The sequence below is a fragment of the Diplotaxodon limnothrissa genome, linkage group LG1 (genome assembly GCF_057381915.1).
Source record: "Diplotaxodon limnothrissa isolate DT_005_m linkage group LG1, D_limnothrissa_male_GT1.1, whole genome shotgun sequence".
NCBI lineage: Eukaryota > Metazoa > Chordata > Actinopteri > Cichliformes > Cichlidae > Diplotaxodon > Diplotaxodon limnothrissa.
In genome coordinates this window covers 30,826,811-30,846,783 of record NC_140596.1, presented here as the reverse complement: position 1 = coordinate 30,846,783, position 19,973 = coordinate 30,826,811, and the positions used below count along the sequence as shown (strand labels likewise).

Genomic DNA, 19,973 nt, shown 5'->3' with positions numbered 1-19,973 from the left:
TACCTTCTTGTGGCAACAGAGTCCCAGATGAACACTGCAAATCAGTGCTGGCTAGTGCACGTTAGAGGGAGGCTTACTGCATCTCTAGAGCTACACATGAAGAAGTGCAGCTGCATAAATAGGCTTGGCTTTACCATTACAGTACAGACATGTCTCCTCTCCTGCTTCTCTGGTGCCTCTATCTACTTTATATCTGTCCCCATGCCTGACTAGCATATTTGCTATTCAGCTCAGCTCTGACAGCCCTGTTAGCAGTGACGGATGTGATGGAGCCTGGCTCTTTCAACGTCATATCTTCAAGTGACTGTATAGATCTAATCTATAAGGGACACTGATAGTAGTACCCAGGGAACAGCCTTGTTTGTGTGTGATGGTGTAATTAATTGATGCTGCATGTATGGATGATCATAAATAGACAGTTTGTTGACTAAGGGTTGTTTAATGGACTTTTTTGTGTAGTTTTTTTTGTTGTTATTATTTTTGCGTCATTATCTGCAACCTTGTCTCTCTTTACTTTGCGTACATATACAAGAACCATTCAGAAAAGCAGCTGTAGAGCGCTTTTAGAAGTCAAAAACTCCCCTGATTACCTCTTTACAAGTTCACCTGCAGTTTTGCAACACTGTAAGATTTTTGAACACTTACTAGTCATTATTTTTCTTCAGGGGGTAAGAACTAAGATTTGTGGTATTGCATTAATGTTCATTTTGCTTTCATTCAGTGCTAAAGGGTTAGTGGATAATAATGGCAGTAATTACAAATGGAACAGCTTTCTGCTTCTACCATGGTAAAATTCCTTGTTTATGCTGGATGGTTAGTATCGCCTTTTGACATTTTAATTATCATCAAAACCATGTTTGATTAACATGCTTTTATATAACTCTGCAGACACAAAGTCAACAGCTTTCTCTCCCAGATGTAACTGCACAAGCAGTGTGGGTTTATTTTAAGGTTATAAAATATGGTGGAGATTTTTGGAGCCTTCTGAGACAAAGAAGTGCAAAGTTTGGTTGTTTTTCTAGATTGTGTTGAGGAGGACTTCTGTTGTATATGGAGGAGGGAATGGTTTGATTGTGTGCATACATCTAAGGGGATGAAATGGTATGCAACAGCGCTATAAATAACCACATTCATATGTAGTGACAGCTGCTCTGGAATTGTCAAAGAGCCTCGCCAATGTCCTACAATTAGTACATTTGGTTTTTCCTTTTATGTAAACCTGACTGTTCTAAGATGCCCCCACACACATTCAGACAGTTACCCTGACTGAGTTGGAAAAAGCAAAAACAAGCATACACACGCTTTGATCATTTCAATGAATCTCAATCTAACTTGCACATATACCAGTTTGGCTCATGTCTCGCATTCGCAGTTAAATTAAAAGTAATGTCATCATACATGTCATGTGTTTATACGTAAGTTGTCTTGGTGTTAAAATACACAGTGAGAGAAGGAGACATTGTGGAGACACTGCAGATACTCTGCTTCCAGTAGACATTTGGACCATGACAGAAGTGTTATAGCCACACACATGGACATTCTGGGTTACAAACTGAGTTACAACATGAAAGACTTCTGAGCAGTGTCAACAGAACTGGCATGGCCTTGCTGTGCAATCTGTAAAGCTCGAACACTACGTTCCGTAATCCCCATAATTAAAAACCAACAGAATTACTATCTCCCTTATTCAATTTAAATATTTCTGGACCACTATAGGCACATATATCATGTGCGAATGAACTAAAAGAGATTTAAATTGCCTGAAAGCGGCAGAAGAAAATTGAGCAGAAATATCCACGAGCAATTGCATTCAAGGCAGAGAAAGCAGAAGATTGGCAGGACACTGCAGCCTTGACAGGGGTAATAATTTGCTTGGTAAGGCCAATTAAAGGTAAACCTGCAGGATACGGTAAAGTCAAGGTCAGCTCGAAAGAGACATTTTTTAAAAATCACCTCAGGGCTTTTACTTTGCCTCTGAACAGCTTTTTTCTTCATTGCCACACATGTTCAACCTCGTTGCTGGATGGCTTGCAGTCTCTTGGCATTTCTCTCAAATTCTTTAGCTGTGTGAGCCAATGTGCTTTACATATTAAATCTCACCGACTTGACCGTCTTAACTCTCTCTTCGGTTCTCAAACAACTTTGTTCCCTTAAAATTTAAAAGTGAGATTTTGCATATATTCCTGAAAGAAAGCCCTTTTTATTGGCAACAACCTATTTTTACTGTGACTGAAGGAAAGGCATATTGCAGGAGACGTGTTATTATGCTTAATCTAATCTCCTCCCAAAGCGATGGCAATTCTCTCAATGCAAAAGGGTGCTGTTATTAAATCAACATATTTGTCTTAGAGCGCACCAAGAAGCATGCTGTGCACATTCGTGTCTTTAAAGATTTTCAGAAAGATGTAACTGTTTCTGTAATTATTCAGGCATCTAGTAATCATTTCATTATTTTAATTATTTTTAAACAAACTGTGCTACCAGGCCTTAGATTTATGAATTATTTCACTGTGCTCTGCATTTGTATATTCCTTAAAGTGAGACTATATTACTTGAGTGTGTCTGATGACCTGAAACATTTGGTGTCCCATTTCCCCAATTTTAGTTTCTATTTCTGTCTCTCGCTTTCTCGTCTTTTCAGTCAGAAATCTTGACATTTTAAGGGCAAGACGCTCTGATTGAGGAATAATGATATATGCATATTCAGAACAGAGAGGGGGGAAGAATAACCTCTGCCTCCCTCCTCCCCGAGAGGCTCTTTGTTCTCCTGTCTTTATTTTTTCATCCTGCCATATCTTCTGGAGATTGAGCGATATATACCATCAAAGCCTTTTTGAAACTTCCCACTCTCTCCCAAAATCCTTTTTGATTTCCGACAGCACGAGCTGCTTAATATTCCAAACTAGTCGGTGGCCTTTTCAGAGAACTAACAAGGTTCTGAAGATGCAAGTCTTGTCTTCATGTGAAAGGCAGCTGGGGCACAGCCCTCCTCTTTTACAGAGCTCACACCGAGGTGTCTGTGCTGCGAACAAGTTCAGAGCTGTTCGTCAGATGTACAGAGCCCAGAAGGGAATGTTCTCATGTGATTTGTCTTTATACCACATCTCAGAAATCTACAAAGAGTCTGTAAAATGACCTGAAGACTGTGAGTAAGAGCTTTGCCATCCTACAACTACAGCCTGCATGCTAACTATGGCTGTTCGCTGTGGCATTGTAGGTGCATCTGTCTGTCATCTCTCCCTCTATTTAGACCTGAATTATTTAATAACTGGAAGGTGTTGTTAGCTGCAATCTTGCTCATTTTTTTTCCAAATCAAGATAAATCTGAATATGTCGATTCTAAGTGAGCAGCACTATCTGCAGTGACCTCTCGTGGACACCATAACAGTTCAGTTGTGCTAGATACTGAGATAATGAAGACTTGAGTTGTCTTAATTGCTGCTGCTTAACATTGTTTGTGTATGTTTATTCTCTCATTCCCTAACATATCGCTGGTATCTAATGGTCCGCTCTTACTGTAAGCAGTGTTTGCCTGCTAGCATGAAAAACGGGGTTCACTACAGTCCGGACAGGCAGCCAGGGTATTTGCTGTGCTTCTAAAAACTTCCCAACTCTTATTTACTTTCATCTTGGCTTCCTAATGCAAGCTTGCTTTTTGCTGCCTCCCACTCTGAGACTTATCCTCTCATCCTGTTTTCTTCAGTTTAGAGTTGGAACGCAAATCAGGAGTGGCTCTCACAGAGTTTTCCAAGTATCTGTTTTGTATGGCTTGCGCAGTGACTCCACCTGCCTCCCCAGAGCCTGCAAGTTCTTGTTGCCTCAACCTTTAACTGTGTCACTCTGACACTGACATTCCCACGACTGAATGCAAAAAGCATCTCAGAGTGTAGGTGTATTTAAAGGGTAAGTACCTCATGACGCTCCAAGGGAAATCTAGAAGTATGGAGTTTTTTTAGGGGGGGGGATTCACAAATGGAAAATTGTTTCTGCATGAGAAAAGGGAGAGAGCAAACAGTGGAGAACAGCTGCACCCAATCTGGGAATAAGCTGGTGCAACAAAGCTGCATTTCTTTACAAGCACAAAAAAGGGAGTGACACAGCCCATAAATATATGCAAAGCAGCACTAAATAACACCACATTTTACTATCTATATCCCTAAACACTTGTGACAACCACAACGCATCTCTCAGCATGTGACGAAGGCCTTCTGAAACCCTCTTTGTTTGCTAAATCCAGTATGAAAATTACCCTAATGTTTTGAGAGTTGGGAGAGGTTGGCATGGGACTGGTGCTTTGGGAGAATGCAGCTAACACGGTGGCTAGCATGGGCCTCCAGGATTGTATAGAAAAGCCCTAAAAGTAACGATTTTTGTCTTTTTTTGTTGAGGTTTGCTCTATGCAGATTTAGTTATTCATTCATTTATTTATTCATTTTTCAATTTTCACAGCAGCTACAAGTAAAATCATTCTCTTCTGTTATAGCAGACCATATAAGGATGTACACAGTCCTATTTTTCTCAGTTATCTTTTCAAGGAGTGTTTTGTATATAACAGGTTATTGTGTAAATTTGCCTGAAAAGAGAAGCTTTTGACTCCGGTCCAACCAGAGATTAAATCATCTGCAGTATTGCAGAGTGGTTCAGACTATTATTTATTTTTGGGATATAGATTCGTCTCCCAAGCAATTCATTTAGATTATACTATGCAGACTATTTTTATCCAGTGACCTTGGAACCAGCTCATACTGATTTTATTTTATTTTTTTTTTAACTGTGCGTCAGAATACTTCAGACTTGTGTGTGTTTGTGTGTATGTGTGGGCAGAATGGAGTAGATTATTTGTATGATAAGCAATCGCGTTTAATCAGTTCGCTCTCCAGCTCTGCAAGCAGAAATCTCAGCTAATTGAGCGCTTCACTTTGCAGACGCAGAATTCTTGGAAATTGCTCTGGGCATCAGATGGTCAATGATAGCTGGCTTCATGGTGGCATCCGTGGTGCGATCATTCAATGTTTGGCCAGCCATTGACTCCCCAAAGAAAATGAATGTATTTATGAATGCCCAACAGATGGGTCTCCATCTCTCTCTCTTTCTTTTTTTTCTTTTTCACCCTCACAAGTCATGATAGATGGCTGCATGTGTGGTGGCGCCAGCAAATGAGTAGCGACTTGAGTAATTAATGGCCCAATATCATTCTCAGTCAAACTATCATAAAAGAAATATCCTCAGGATAATGTTCAAAATGTATTCACAGGAGACAGCCATAAAGTTGATGTCCATGATTCATATGCAAGGTGTCAGCCCCTTGCTTAGGAGAGGTCGATTGAATGGGTCAGTATGTAAAGGCTGTTAAAACGGTGTCAGCACAGAGCAAAGCTGGGACATGCTAAACCGCCTTAAAGAGGAGTTGGAGTGCTGCTCAGCTTCCTCTGCTCTTGATTACACATCCTTAAGAGATTATATATATTTTTAGAACTCATACTGATTGAGCGTTTAACTTCTTAGAATTTCAAATATTGGTGTTTCTTGAAAAATATCTGTCCCTCCTTCAGTCTGTTCTCTTACACAGTATAAACTCATTCATCAAGTCCTTCAAAGCCTGTTTTATAAGATCTGTGCATACACAGGATTTCCCCTAGGAAATCGGTCACTAGTGTTAGTATTCAATCACCCCCTGAGCCCAAACAGACAGATCTAGAGTATTTAATCTCTCAGTGTAGTAGTCACCTCACTCAGTTGTTAAATACATGACCTTTACTGTTGATGCAGTGCAACAGATCATTTTCCTTGAAGCTCAGTATCCTTCATATTATGTTTTAATTAATTTCATCTGATATACGTGGATTTTTTTTTCCTCCAGCCAAGCCTTTTTTGCCACAATCATAAACCATCTGAGAAGGACAGATAAGGTTTATACACTCTCAAAACACCACTAAAGGCACCTCTGAGCTCAAGTTTACACTGTGCTTTTGGTTCCATTTGATGCTTGAAACGTGTTTGTTTGTGGGTTTGTTTTATTTTTTATTTTTTAAGAAACTGGTTATCCACTTTGGACAGAAGGGTTGCGGAGAAGAGATGGGGAAACATAATGGCACCTTCACAGTCATCTTGAAGCATTTAGTACAAGCGCGTGTGTGCGGTTGTCCGTGTGGGTTACAGTGCATGTGCACTAGGCCAGCTACAAAGATGCTTATTCAAGCAAAGCAACACTTTATCCAGATGTTCAGAGAGAGGTGTGTAGAATGAAATGCTGGCATGGCTGTTGCAGGATTCGCTCTGGGAAAAATGAGCTGCTCCAGGCTGATGTTTACTCTCATTTCTTACCATCTGCCTGCAGCACACCTGCCTCTAAAAACATCAGTATCCTCATAAAATAGCCAGAGAATATTGATTAAGACTGATGACATTTCTGTCTCCTTTTCACTCAGGCTTGGTAGCAGTATGCTTTCTTTCAAATAAAAGGCCACAAACACGCATGTCCTGTCCTCCTTTAAAGAATCAAGAGTGTCATTGAAATACTTCATTAACGTATTTTCTTTTGTTTCTTAGCCAGGATACATCTTTTATGGCAACTTGTTATAGACCAGCTGTATGAATAGACAGAATTGTGGCAACACAGGTCATCAGCATACTCGACGATGAAAGCTAAAGAGGAAAAAAGCAAAAATATACTTGCTACTAGTTTGAGGGAGTGGTAGCCATCAGATAGTTTTGCTTAAAATGTTCCCGACTGAGTGATCTAGAAGGATCTACGTAGATACCTCAACATCACTGGGACAATTTTACTCTTGTGTAACTGGATACCATTATATTTTAAAATATTGTAATTGTTGTTGATTTGCCAGTTTCAAATTGTTAGTGGCCTTGTCGTTCTGCGTCTGTCACATTGCAGTTGGCCGTGCACTGACAGAATGAAGCTCTGCTGGTTTAATTTCTTCGATATCTAATTTAATTGCTCTGTCAATAAGCACTTTTCATAAAAAAGATCAATATATTCTCTTTGACGTAGCGATTTAGTACCTTCTTTAATTTAATAGCTTGCCACTGCAGCAGCTAGAAATAAACTAGTAAGATTAATTGCAGAGTGAAGTATCCATGTAACTGCATATTTGGACTGATAGATTGGCGTACATTAGTGACCCTGCAATAGCTGCAATTACAAATATGCATCGGTTTTCTTATCGTAATTTATTGTGCATCTGTGTTTGTAGCATTGATTTAAAGTTATAATTTGCCACATTGAGGGGAAAAAAAAAAAAAGATACACTGGCTAATTTTGCTGCTCTGTGAAAAGGTGGTATTGAAAAGCCGCTTAGGAGCAATCAGTCATAATTTACCCCAGGAAGCGTTTAGCCAGTTAAAGGATTTCATTTGAGCGATGTAGAGCCTGCTTAAACCAGTGCACAGGAGGAATTCATTCTTCTCTACTATCAGCTAATGCTAACTGAACCTTTCCCATTCACATGTGAGTATTTTTACCTGTCTGAAGTGGGCTTGTAACCAACAGCTGCCTAGTGCATTTCACTTGGTGCATTTTTTGCTTTCATGTGACCCTCAATAGCAATAACAGATTTTGGGAAATGAATTTAAAAAAAAATGTTTGAGTAACAAGGTCTGCTTATGAGGCTGTGGGGTTTTTTGTGGCTACATTAATGAAAAATGATTAGAATTGAGTGAAGAGCTCAGTTCAAATAAAAGCAATTCAGTTATATTAAAAAAAGCAGTACATCCCATGAAATCTGTCAGCTTGCATTTAACATGTAAAAAAGATGTTTTTTGTGGAGTATTTATCTTTTACACACCTACACATACATTGTCCTCATCATGCACGCAAAATAAAAAAATATGAGTTCACCTTTGAGAAACAATAGTGACTTTTCATGTTTTGTGTCTCCTTTGTTGGTGTTACAGATACTGCAGACAGAAAGTACCAGAAGAGTGAGCCGGGACAGGACGCTGGGTGAAGTGTGACAGGATGTTCAGCCAGTTGTTTATCTCTTTCTAAATGAATAGAAGAGGTTAGTATCACTGTCCTTACAGACGTCACCGTCAAGATTTAGAGTGAGACAGTTATATTTGTGGTCCAGGAAGCACGGACGGGGGAGAGATTGTTCTTTAAATGACATTTTGTGTAAATATTTGGTTCATGCACGCTCCTTGACTGTGACAAGTTTTAATATTGTCGATATTAAAAAAAATAAATAAATAATGAAATTAACCAACACACTTGATGTGCACTAAAACCTCTTCCACATGCAGATTGGTGCTTAACTGCATTACATGGGCAAATTAAATCTGCTCTTATATCCACTGTGAAAAATGGCCTGGTCTCGCTTGTATGATGAAATTATTAGGCATATCTGTTACAAGTCCCTTTAAGCGCTGCATTTCTCTTCTGAAACATTTTTGATAGCATGGGGAAAGACGGAGCTCTTGGAACTAACTGTTCATTTGCTTGCGTAACAGGTAATTGTGCATCTGTGTGAGGATAAAGTGCTGGCCTTGAGATACTGAAACACACCCCCATGCAGCCCTGTTTTAAGTGCTAGATAATCGCACAGCATTTCAATCCACGGCTGATGTTTAAGGCTGTAACTTATATCACATTGTAGTGCTGCGTAAGATGTTTTTGTATGCTTTTGAACTTTAAACCAGTTATGCAGTGTTTCTCTTTAGAGATTGAATTATTCTCTTTGGCCCTTATTTTTGGTGAAATCTTAAAAGTGTTACTCTTTAGAGTAACACTAAATAAATAATTGATTCAGTACATGGTGTCCATTTAAATCAGTTATTTAAGGAAGTACTGAGAGACCTACATGAAACACTTACATGAAGAACATCTTGTAATATAGTTGCACATATTCTCACAGCCACATGCTAACATGTCATTAGCATGGAAGTATTCTATGAGTGAAGGCACGAAGTTCGACAAAGTAAACGGCACGTGAACATAGGGTTGCCAACCGTCCCTTAAAATACGGAATCGTCCCGTATTTCGAAACAAAAGTACACGTCCCGTATTGAGCTAATAAGGGACGCACTTTGTCCCGTAATACAGTGAGAATCAAAAGTAGTCTATAAATGTTTATGGAATTAACACTTTGTTTGAAAACATAATTCCCAGCCCCTCTCCTGCTTTGTGACCAATGAGCTGACAGCACACTTATGACAATTCGAGTATGACAATTCAGATTACCGCTCATCTCATTGGTCGAGGAAAGGTCGCTTGCGGAGAAAATACCGGAAGACAACAGATGACCACAACAAGAAGCATGGCCAACAGGGGAACAAACGCCGACACTGCGGTGCAAGTCTCGGATGACAGTACACCTAAAGCTGGGCAGACACTGTGCAATTTTTTTCAGTCACGTTATTCAGCTCCTGCTCAAACTGCACGATTGACTCGCAGGGGTTAGAAGTTCGTATGTCACGATGTACTCTCACACTATACCGCCCGATGCTCTGATGCGACCTGAGTGCTCACACTGTGCCTCCATAACATGAAGGTTATAACAGAAAATCTGTCGCTCGCTCTCTCTGTCTTTCACTCACACAGACACACCACTACCATCAACTTTGCTAAATTGCTAATGAAAAACATGATCAGGCAGCTGTGAATGAGCAGCAGTGTAAATCCAACTGTTTTCACGGTTGTTGTGGTCGTGATAATTTTGTGATGCCACATCGAAAAGGCTCGGATGAGCTTTCCAAAGTTCTACAAGTTGTGCCTCCATCGCTTGTGTCCAGATCACACGCTGCACAGCTGTGCTGCTCCATCTTTTTCACCAACGTTTACGTTTGCGCGTGAGCAGTGTGAGCGCCTGTGGTGACACCCTCACGAGCGATTGATGATCGGGAGCTGGTCGTGAGGTGTTAATCACTTCTCGTTACCCCACGTATACTACACGACGCACGATGAAGGCCAAAATCGGTCCGATCACTCAAAAATCGGCTCAAAATGGGCCAAAAATCGCACAGTGTGAGCCCAGCATTAGAGCAGCAATGTTTGTTCCCCTCAGAGAAAGGGAAGAATGGGAAAAGGAAAACACCTGGCTGGAAAACGTTAATATGGGCATGTGCAGTGAATATCAGCGCTATGTGGCCAGAAGTGTGATAATATAATTTATTTTGTGTAATAAACAACTGCAAGGATAGATGATTACAACAAATTGATGACTAATACATAAAAGTAATACATAGATGAATAATGATGATGAGTTATGATGCGTAATCATGGGAACAAGCGGGTTTACAAACAGGAGCAGCTGATTAGCATTAGAAAAGCTGAAATAATACCTCAACTGAAGCCAATTGTACTAAATGCACTAAATGTGCACTGTTACAAGAATATTTTTCTTTCTATTGTTTTCTATTATTTTAAGTTAAGCAGGACAGAGTGCTTTTAAAGAAAGATTTACTTATATTCTCAAAAGTTAAGCATGACAGGCTTCTGTTTAAGAAAGAGACCTGTTTTACTGTGTTAATGTTGTCATTTTGAGCTAAAAATAAATGGCTAAATGATCATTTGTTTCACATGTGTTCATATCACAAAGAATAGAATATGCATCTACTTAAATCAACTTCAAGTCAAATGGTTAAAAAAATAATTTCACACACAAAAAAAGAGCTAGAAAATTCACCACACTGGGAAGGGTGAAGACAACTGGGTCGCCCGGCCCTGGCCACGAGGTGTCCCTTATTTATTTTTCAGGGAGTTGGCAACCCTACGTGAACACCACAAAACAGTTCACAACAACAAATCTGTCCAGACAGTTAAATCACCCTCACCCAGCTAAAGCCAACTAAAAAAGGCAAAGTGGGCAACGCTAAAGCTAGCCAGCAGCCTCGGTATGAGCAAGGAATCAAAGTGGTTACAAGGGAAATAATGGAGATGAGTAAAAAAAGGCAAAGGGTCGGTGTCTTGTTATCTGGTGTTATAGTTATAAACATGCTGGAAGGTTATGTGAGTAACACACATTTGTGTAATTACATACATTTCTTGCACCTGCTTTTGCTTGGTAAGCTAAAATATGTTATATGATATTTTAGGGCTGGGCGGTATAATTTGAAGCATGTGCTGTAATGATCTATATTGCGATATATTCTTTTCTTCTGTATATAGATAGAGTATAGAATGCCATTTTAAGAACATTTATTGTGCAAACGTTTTTTTTGTTTGTTTGTTTTTTAATTACAAAACTTTTAAAATGATTTTGAAGATGTAATAGATCTTTTTTTCAAACAATGTAACACAAAATTCTTAAATAACAAATAAAAATGAAGATAAATGCGCAAAAATCTTTGAATAAAAAATACATGTAGAATATCAGTAGAACACTAAATTCTAAGTTGTTTAAAATAAAATGTGCCTTTGGAAAAGATCAGTCTGCCGGTGTGTAGGGCCACCTTTTTTTCTTTCCACTTGACTGACTGGGCGTTTGAGGAGAGCGCAGTTTTTGGCTTTTCTCATATTCCAGAACGTGCTTCGTCTCTTCACTATTACTGTCACCCGGCATAATTTGCAGATGATATTTTTCTGCTTAACATCAAACTGCTTAAACCCAAACCCAGGTGCATGTGACCGACGTTCTTCTTCATGGGCACCTCCTCCTCCTCCCCACGTGTAAGCTCCATGCTTGCAGCGATTGCGATGATTTTGACCAGGCACAGCTTGATAGCAGCGGTATAGTAAAAATCTCTACCGTTGGCCAAATTCATATCATTTCTACTCTATACCGTTTATACCACCCAATTCTATGATATTTGTGCCTTTTTCCAGGAGCAGAGCGCTTTATATTTGTTTCAACAAGAGCCAATCCTGTTAATTACAGCAGTTTTAGGGAATATTTAAAGTTTAATTTATTGTTTTGTTATTATTAATAATATTGTTATGAAAATAAAATGTTGCATTGAAGAAAAGTAGTAGTTATAAATAGGGATGGGTACCGGTTCTGACATAAACGGTAGTAACCAGACCGAAAAGCAGCGCACATTTCGGTGCTTTATTTCGGTGCTTTTTTTTCCTGAGCTGTGATACACTTTAGATTCTAGCCAATCATTTTACGTTTCCGAGGATAGTAGGCGGGGCCAGGTACATACGTTCTGTTAGAGCAGAGCTACAGATTAAAAATGTCCAAGGCGAAGCGGTCAAAAGTCTGGCTGTACTTCATAGCAAAATATGCAAACTCAGCAGCCTGCAACAAGTGCTTTAAGCTGATACTGTGATACTGTCAAAGGAGGTAACACCTCAAATCCGATGAAACACCTGGCGACGCATAGCGTTTTTTATAAAAGCCCAGAAATGCGCCGTATTTGATAGCTTGCTGCGAGACCTCACACCGAGCACATCTACTGCGGGTGGGTTGCCTGTTATGCAACATCCCCCAAAAACACGAAGAGGACAGTCCTGGCCCCTAGCCCTGCCAGTGTAGCAGAAATGATGACGGATGATGGCAGCAGCAGCCGTTCTTCTCTGCATGAGTAGCTAATTTACGTTGAGTAGGCTAACCACGTTATTACATTAATGCATGTAAGGTGAACTAGCAAACATCATCATAGCTACATGCGGCTGTCCTCTTGTTTGATGGCAGATACTCCCTTCACCCTGGCTAAAAAGGCTAAAATGACCAAAGAAAAAGTGGAAAACAGTTAAACATGAGAGGTTTAGGACAAAGTTTGTGTTTTTTCCATTGTTTAAGCACTGCTTCCAGCCAAGAGTGATACCATATATGCCCCATAGCTGCAGAAAAGGCTAACATTGTTATATTTTTACAAAAAACAGCTGAACATGAGAGGTTTTTGGACCAATTTTGTGTTCTCCATTCTTTAAGCACCGGTTTGAGCACCGTTTGAGCACCGGCACCGTTTCAAAAGTACCGATTTGGCACCGGTATCGGATAAAACCTAAACGATACCCATCCCTAGTTATAAATCAGTAACAGAACAGAAGAGAAAAAGTAAAACAGAAGTAGATTTTTTTGTTTTTGTGTGCTGGTAATTATAGTTCTGAGAAAAGAAAATGACAGTTGGCGATCAGCAGGTCACACTTCAATCAGTGCATCTCTTCTTAATATAAGACATACAATGCCATTTCTGCCCATCACTGCTGTCAAGTTATTTGTTCCTCGAAGAAGAAGACCATTAAATAACAGGATAAAATTACAGAAATAAATGATTTATTTATTTTTTTAAATGCTGGCGATGATTTATTTTTTACTTTGAGTTGAAATTACTTGACCCCAATAATCTGCTACAACTGTACACCATAGGTTAGACTTCATTCCCTTATTTTAGATCCCTTTGCTTCTCTGTGTTTAGTAAACCTGCATTTGTTTCTATGGTATTGTAGCACCAGGCATGACCCTGTATTTTTCTCGTCTCCCCTCCATTTGATTAAGAGTTGGCTAAAAATCTCAGCAGACCTTAGTTATAAGCTTTTTAGTAATGACCTGCTTAATCCGCCAAGCAGAGATTAAACACACAGGCGCGTTAACTTCAAAGCAGTGCACTCACTTTTCCGCTGCCTCCAAACAAAACGGAATAATTTTGCGTGATGAGGGTTTCAAGGTTTCTCATGTCTGTTTAGAACTGATAGCTGCGATCTACTATTACTGAGTATTTGAAGCGACAGTGATAGGCATACCTTTTCTGGACAGATATTGATATAGGTTTAGGTGAAATGAAGTGTCGTACTCAAGTGACTTCATACTTCTACTTCCTTAACCTCCTAAGAGCCGAACTCTTCCACAGCATGCATTTTAAATTTCTCTTTGATATTTGGACAATATTGGGGCCAGATGAATGTAAAAACAAAGAATTACCAGATTTTTTTTTCACCTTATTTTTGTTTTTAATAAAAATAAGAGCCACATATGAGGATATTCATTTAAAATTTTGATAGAACAGTAGCAGTATAATGTCCTCGTAAGTGGATATCAGGTCCTTGTAGAGCAAAATTGAGTATTTTGGTCTAAATAACCCAAAATGTGATGTCCACATATATGGACGCCAGGTCCTAGGAGGTTAAATATTGTTATTCTTGGTAACGAAAAAAAAAATACTCTCTTTAAATCAAGCTGTAGACTGTATGTAAAGATGAGTCTGAGCTTGAGGCTTGAGGATTTCACCAACCGTCTGGGGTCACCATGAAAGCTACCCGGGTATTCTCACGTGGATGCAGTCTGACATAACAAAGACTTTGCACTAGGGAGTTGGCATGTTAAAGGCTGTTTAATGTCTGATCCGACTAAGTCAGTCATTTGGATTGTCTCATGCCCCTTTACGTTTGTGGTAGCATGATGAGTGCTTTGACCTTGTATAAGTTTAATAGGGGTGGGGGAAAAAATCGATACTGTGTAGTATCGTGATATTTTGTTTGCTAATAATGTATCGATACAGGGACAGCAGAAATCGATATTTTGTTACAAAAAAGGTTTTTGTGCTCAGAGCATGTTGATCCTTTTTTCTGAGGAAGAATCCTGACATTCCTTCACTGTCCAAATGTGTTTAACTTTTTTTTGGCAGCAATAAACATGACAGTTTACTTATTTTACTTTAAGACATGTTTTATTTTAATTTTAAAACTTTTTTTTATTTAATGTAAATTTATATTTTGTTTTAATTTACTTTCAAATTCTTCAGTTGCTGAATGGGCTGCATAGTTTTCATAAATTGCATAGTTCAGAATAGCTATAATTGTACCAGATGGTTGCATTCAGTTAAGTTGGACTAGACTGTAAAACAAACCGTTCAGTTTGTCAACAATAAAACTGACTGAAATGAGAGAAAGACTGAGTGCGAGACTTTGATATTAGATAAAATGAATATTGATAAAGTTTAACTTTATGTACAGAATCTGAATATTGCAAAATATTTTTTTTAAAATTGCAACAATATCGTATCGTGCGTTAAGTATTGTGATAATATCGTATCGTGGGATGTATGGTGATTCCCACCTCTAAAGTTTAACCTGTCTTAAATATACAATTGATTACATTGCTGAGAGAGTATTTACATATCTTGATGACAGATTGTTTTATGTTTGCATGCAAAATCAATTATACATTATAATATTCTGAGGATTATAGGAGTATAGACTGTGCCTCATATAACGGGTGATACACGCAGTTCTGCTGCATGCTCAGCGGTTCATGGATAAAGAGGTAAGTTGTTTATTTTTCCTGTCAGTTGTTGCCTTGAATTGTTCTGTTGCCTACGCTATCATAATCAGGCTTAAAAACACATCCAGAGTGTACACACACACATACACAAACTCCATCACATCTCTGCAGGAGCTAACATGCCTCAGAGCGTCAGCATAAGCTGATAATTTACAGGCAGTCTCAAACCCCTGCCTTACTTTACCCCTGGAGGAAGGCTGTGAAATGCCAGGAGTTTAGTTGAGGCTACAAAAACCTGCACCTCACGCATTCTGGGCTTCTGCTCCAACAGCTCCCCAAGGATATCTCATGAGCACTCAAGCTTTTATTGCTGTGATGACTGCTTGTGACTGTTACCCCTGGAGCTGGAGAAGAAAAACAACTCCATTCACCCATCTGTAAGCCCAACGCCACAACAGTTTTCACTCGGTATAAATGTTGTACATTCTGCACTGGAGACCTGGACCGAGATTTGTAGTTAGTTTAAATTGAAGTCCCCATTCAAGAGATGTGATTTTTATGGGGATTTTTAAGGTAGATTTTCAAGCCTCTGATCTGCATTAGCAGCAGAGAATCTGTGTGTTGTTAGACATACGAGTGCCCTGTGACCCCAGGGACTCGTGACTGTGAATTTGCTAGACCTGTGTGTTTGTGAAGCAGATGTTTTCTCAGCCGACTACAGTGACGACTGTCAGCAGTATCATTTAGGAGTTTTCAGTTGGGTGTAAAGTCAGATGTGATTTACCAGCAGCTTTTTGATTTTACATGTAGTTGCATATACAGTGGCTTTTTATAATATTCTGGTAATTAACAATAACAACTGAATAATATTAATTATACCTGTCAACGTGTGGGTTGTCAGTCTTTGACTCTGTTTGAAAAAAAAATAGGAAAGAGTGAAAAAACACCAGTAGCCAATGATTGTATCAGAGACTTCTGTAAGGTTTCTTGAGGTTTTGTGGCACCAACAGAAAACTCCAATCTTTGCAAGTTAAAAAATAAAAGTGCCAATGCCTGACACTGGAAAAAGCCGGCGTGTTTGACACATCTGTCAGAAAAAGACGAAAAGGATTCAGTTAATTATATTCTTGCACTCAAGTGCAGAGAGTTGCATCTGTGCAGATTCACTGCTCAGTCTCTACCACACGTTTGCTCACATTTGTATTGCAGGGGGCTGTCGGTACATTAATTGGGTGCTGTGTTTGTGATTCCAGCATTCTTCTAGTCATGTCGAGTGAAGGGAAAATTACTTTGTAAAACTACGGGTTTTTGTTCTTGGTCTTGTTGGCATGAAGGCTACAGATTGACATGAGAGTTGATGTGGGCAAAAATACAAAACATAATTTCAAAAACAATTTACTGTTGTAAGTTCCTAGTGCCATCGTATTATACTATAGAATATAGAAGAAAAGCCTTCACCTGTACCTACAGTCGCTTCTCATTTTCCATAACCAGAACACTGGGATCCTGTAAGCTGAAAAGCTGCTTTTGTTTTGCAGTGGCTTTCTCCCTAATCTGTCAGGCATGGAAGACTTTTATCCTCCAACAGGATTGTCTTTCACCTGCTGTCCAGCTATATGTGCCTGTTGTAAAGATATGTTTTAGTGTCGTGTACAGTGTAGTTTTCTTCCAGATCACAGCGGTACTGTCACCCAAGGGAGTGCATCTATGCAAAACCTCCGGAGCTTATCTGATAACCAGTGGATTACACAGATGTGTATCGTATAAACAAGTCCTCAGAACGGCTTTTGCTGATCTTCCACCTCCATGCCCTCCACTAAGTAACAAATGTGGATTTCTTAACCGTTTAATCTTAATATCTTTAAGGTAATGCTTAAATAAATAAACTCCATCAAATCGAATCACTGGAGTTCATAGTGCTGAATTCACTCAGCTGTCCCCCGTCAATACCATACAACTACTGCCTGTTCTGCTGTGTCATAGCAGCCATTCATTTACATTAATTCATATGGAAGACATAAACACAAGTCTTTTCAATGATAATTAAAAAAAACACTGCTGTCTTTTGTTTATTTGTTTTTTCTGATGAAAACAGATTGCTGATAGATAGAAGTGAATTTGGGTCAAAATACACCAGAGACAACGCAGCTAGTGTCTGCATAACGAAGTGTTGTTTTTGTCTTGTAATTAACATAGCGGCAGAGATGATTTGCAAAGAAGTTCATTTGTGGAAACGGAGTCGAGGGAACAATAAATCAAACTAATTTTTTTTGTGTCAACTTGGTTTACATACTGTAATACAGACAGTTCACATTTTTCATTTGGACGGTGTTTTCCAATAAATATAACGCTTCTTCTGACTAAGTGGGGATTCGGACAAAAAGCAGTCCTGTGTTCTGACACAAAGTAACAGATTCTTTGTTTAAAGATTAACTAGAAAAGCAAAAGGTAAACATTTGGTCTGTAAATTATGCGCTCATTTTATATTTCTGCCGTGATCATGACAAAAGAAAAATCATGGTGACAACAGAGAAAACATATGGGCGTGGCTTACATAAGGTGTTTTGATGTGCTCAGGTAAGAGCATGCTTCAGAAGGTGCCCTGTTTCACCTGTTGTGAAAAGACAGATGCCCATTCTTAAAAACTGTTAACTTTCTGATTTAAACATGCTTGATGTTGCAAGTGCTACACCACTCTTTCACTGATAAAATTTCAACACTGTCTCATTTTTCTGCTTATATTTATTGCCAAGAATTTGATGGAAATTAAGTTTTACATTCTAAGGAGGGCATGCTTTCCAGTTTCTTAGAATAAACAGTTTTTAAGTCTCTCGGTTTTCTCCATCTCTGCTGTTATTTACAGTTTTTAGGGGTATTTTGGCTTTCTACAGCTAGTCCCAACCTTACAGAAACGTTGCAAATGCTTATTTGGGTGTAAGACGTGGCAGAGTGCGAAATCTCCTCAGACAGAACATTCATGGTTTGTGATCCGTAAACAAACCGCATCTTGTAATTTGCTCACCCGTGACATTAACCTCTCTTCCAGTGTGCCTACTGTTCTAGTGTGAAGATGTAAATTACGTTTGAGAAATGGGACATGCCTTTAGGTAAACCAAGTGAGCAAGAGGTTTTAGGATACTCCTCATGCTGCCACACTTAAAGCCCATGTATATCCACCTTTAGCCCAAGCCTCAACGCTAGCAACGAATCACTATAAAAAGAGCCTTTTATTTATAGTTGGAATCCTTGACAGGGCTGTTTCTACTTATCTTTCAGGGTGCAGTCCCCAGTCTTTCTGCCTCACATTTTCAACATTGTCAGAGCTCCCATCAGCCTCATCTTTTATCATTGTACCGCGCTGTCATTTCTCTAAATATCAGTGATGGTTTTTAACGTGTGGCAGTAAGTAACCAGCTGCAGAGATGCACCAAAGTCTTTTCTTTCTCATAAAATCCAGCTGAAAACTTTTTCCATCCAGTAATGGAGAAAATACTCCCCCCTGTCGTGCACGGAGCCGCAGCTTCATCTGCTACAGCATGCGTTCCTTCTGTGTTTGTATTTCAAAGCATTTTTTCGTTGCAAGTAATCTAACACTTTAACTTTCTTAAGAGGCCACTAGTGTGATTATTTGACTTTGCAACGCTACAGAAGATTACTTTTGTCCAATTAATGCCCATTGATTGAGCTGACCTTCAGTTGTGGCTAGTTTAAGCTGAGATAGTGAAATGAACTTGGCGAATAGTGATTTTCTCCCTCCTCTGTCATCAGAGGACGGGGCGCTGTCATCAGTGTAATAGTAAATTCTATCAGCAGTAAGCTGTAATCAGTGTGGAGGAAGAGGCGAGGCCTAAGGATGTGTATTGATTTCTTGTTTGCTTGGCGAAAATGTCAGAGACACACAGAGGACATGAAAACAGAAGACTGATGCAGAAAGTAACACGTCTGATTTGCATGCTGCTTTTTAATTCAAAATCTGAAAAGCAGCATATCAATCAAAGTGCACCCAGATAGTTTACTGTAATAAATTTAACATCCATAAGGTGGAAATGCACAGAGCACATAATTTGATACAGAATATAAATGATAGTGACAGTAACCTTTATGTAGATTCAATTAGGGGGGAAAATATCTCTTAAGACTGGAATCAAAAATGTCAATTTAAGACATGAGAGATGGTTTAAACCTTTTGAAAGGGTAATTGAGGAGAACCTCTAAGGGACCTGCAATATGGCCTGAGCAGGATGCAATGCTTTAAAATTAAACAAAATGACCTTAAATTAAATTTTGTCTGCAGCGACTGATGGTAAGCCAGCATCAGGAGGATATGGTTTGTTTTGCCTCTAGTATTTATCTAAGCAGAAGTTGAGCATTGTCATGATGGGAAGTGCATGTCTGATGTATTGAGGTTAAGTGATCATAAAGGTGTGGCTTTGATTTTTAAAAGAGTTTTTTGCAGTGTCGTCCTCATTTTGTTTCATTATAAATTCAGAGTCACATCTGTTACATCTGTGCTCTTTATCCAGTCCTAAAGGTCACTCACTGCTTAGGCAGAGACACCGTTTAAGGAGAAGTATGACAGTCAAAGAGTGATGATGTGAAATCTGTGGGAGAACTTTGCAGCAAATATTGTTGTACAAGTGTAACTTCAAGGGGGGTAGACTTTTTGACTTCACCAGATTCGACTGTTTATTCTACAGATCCATATATATATATATATATATATATATATATATATATATATATATATATATTTTTTTTTTTTTTAACTCTGTGACCTTTGAAGCTCGATAAGTCCCTGGAGGTGTTTACTAAAGGACTTTGGTTTAGTTCAGCTCAGGTCATTATGAGATGGAC

At 39.0% G+C, this 19,973-nt stretch overlaps 1 protein-coding gene across 2 annotated transcripts in view; it reads left to right on the top strand.

Annotated features, from left to right (window-relative positions):
- Positions 1-19,973, top strand: part of glceb (glucuronic acid epimerase b) — a 61,145-nt gene that overhangs the window by 16,004 nt on the left and 25,168 nt on the right. For both annotated transcript variants that reach the window (XM_085349757.1, XM_085349751.1), the window contains exon 2: positions 7,912-8,018. The gene's annotated coding sequence lies outside the window, so the exon portion shown is untranslated. The remainder of the gene's footprint in view (positions 1-7,911; positions 8,019-19,973) is intronic.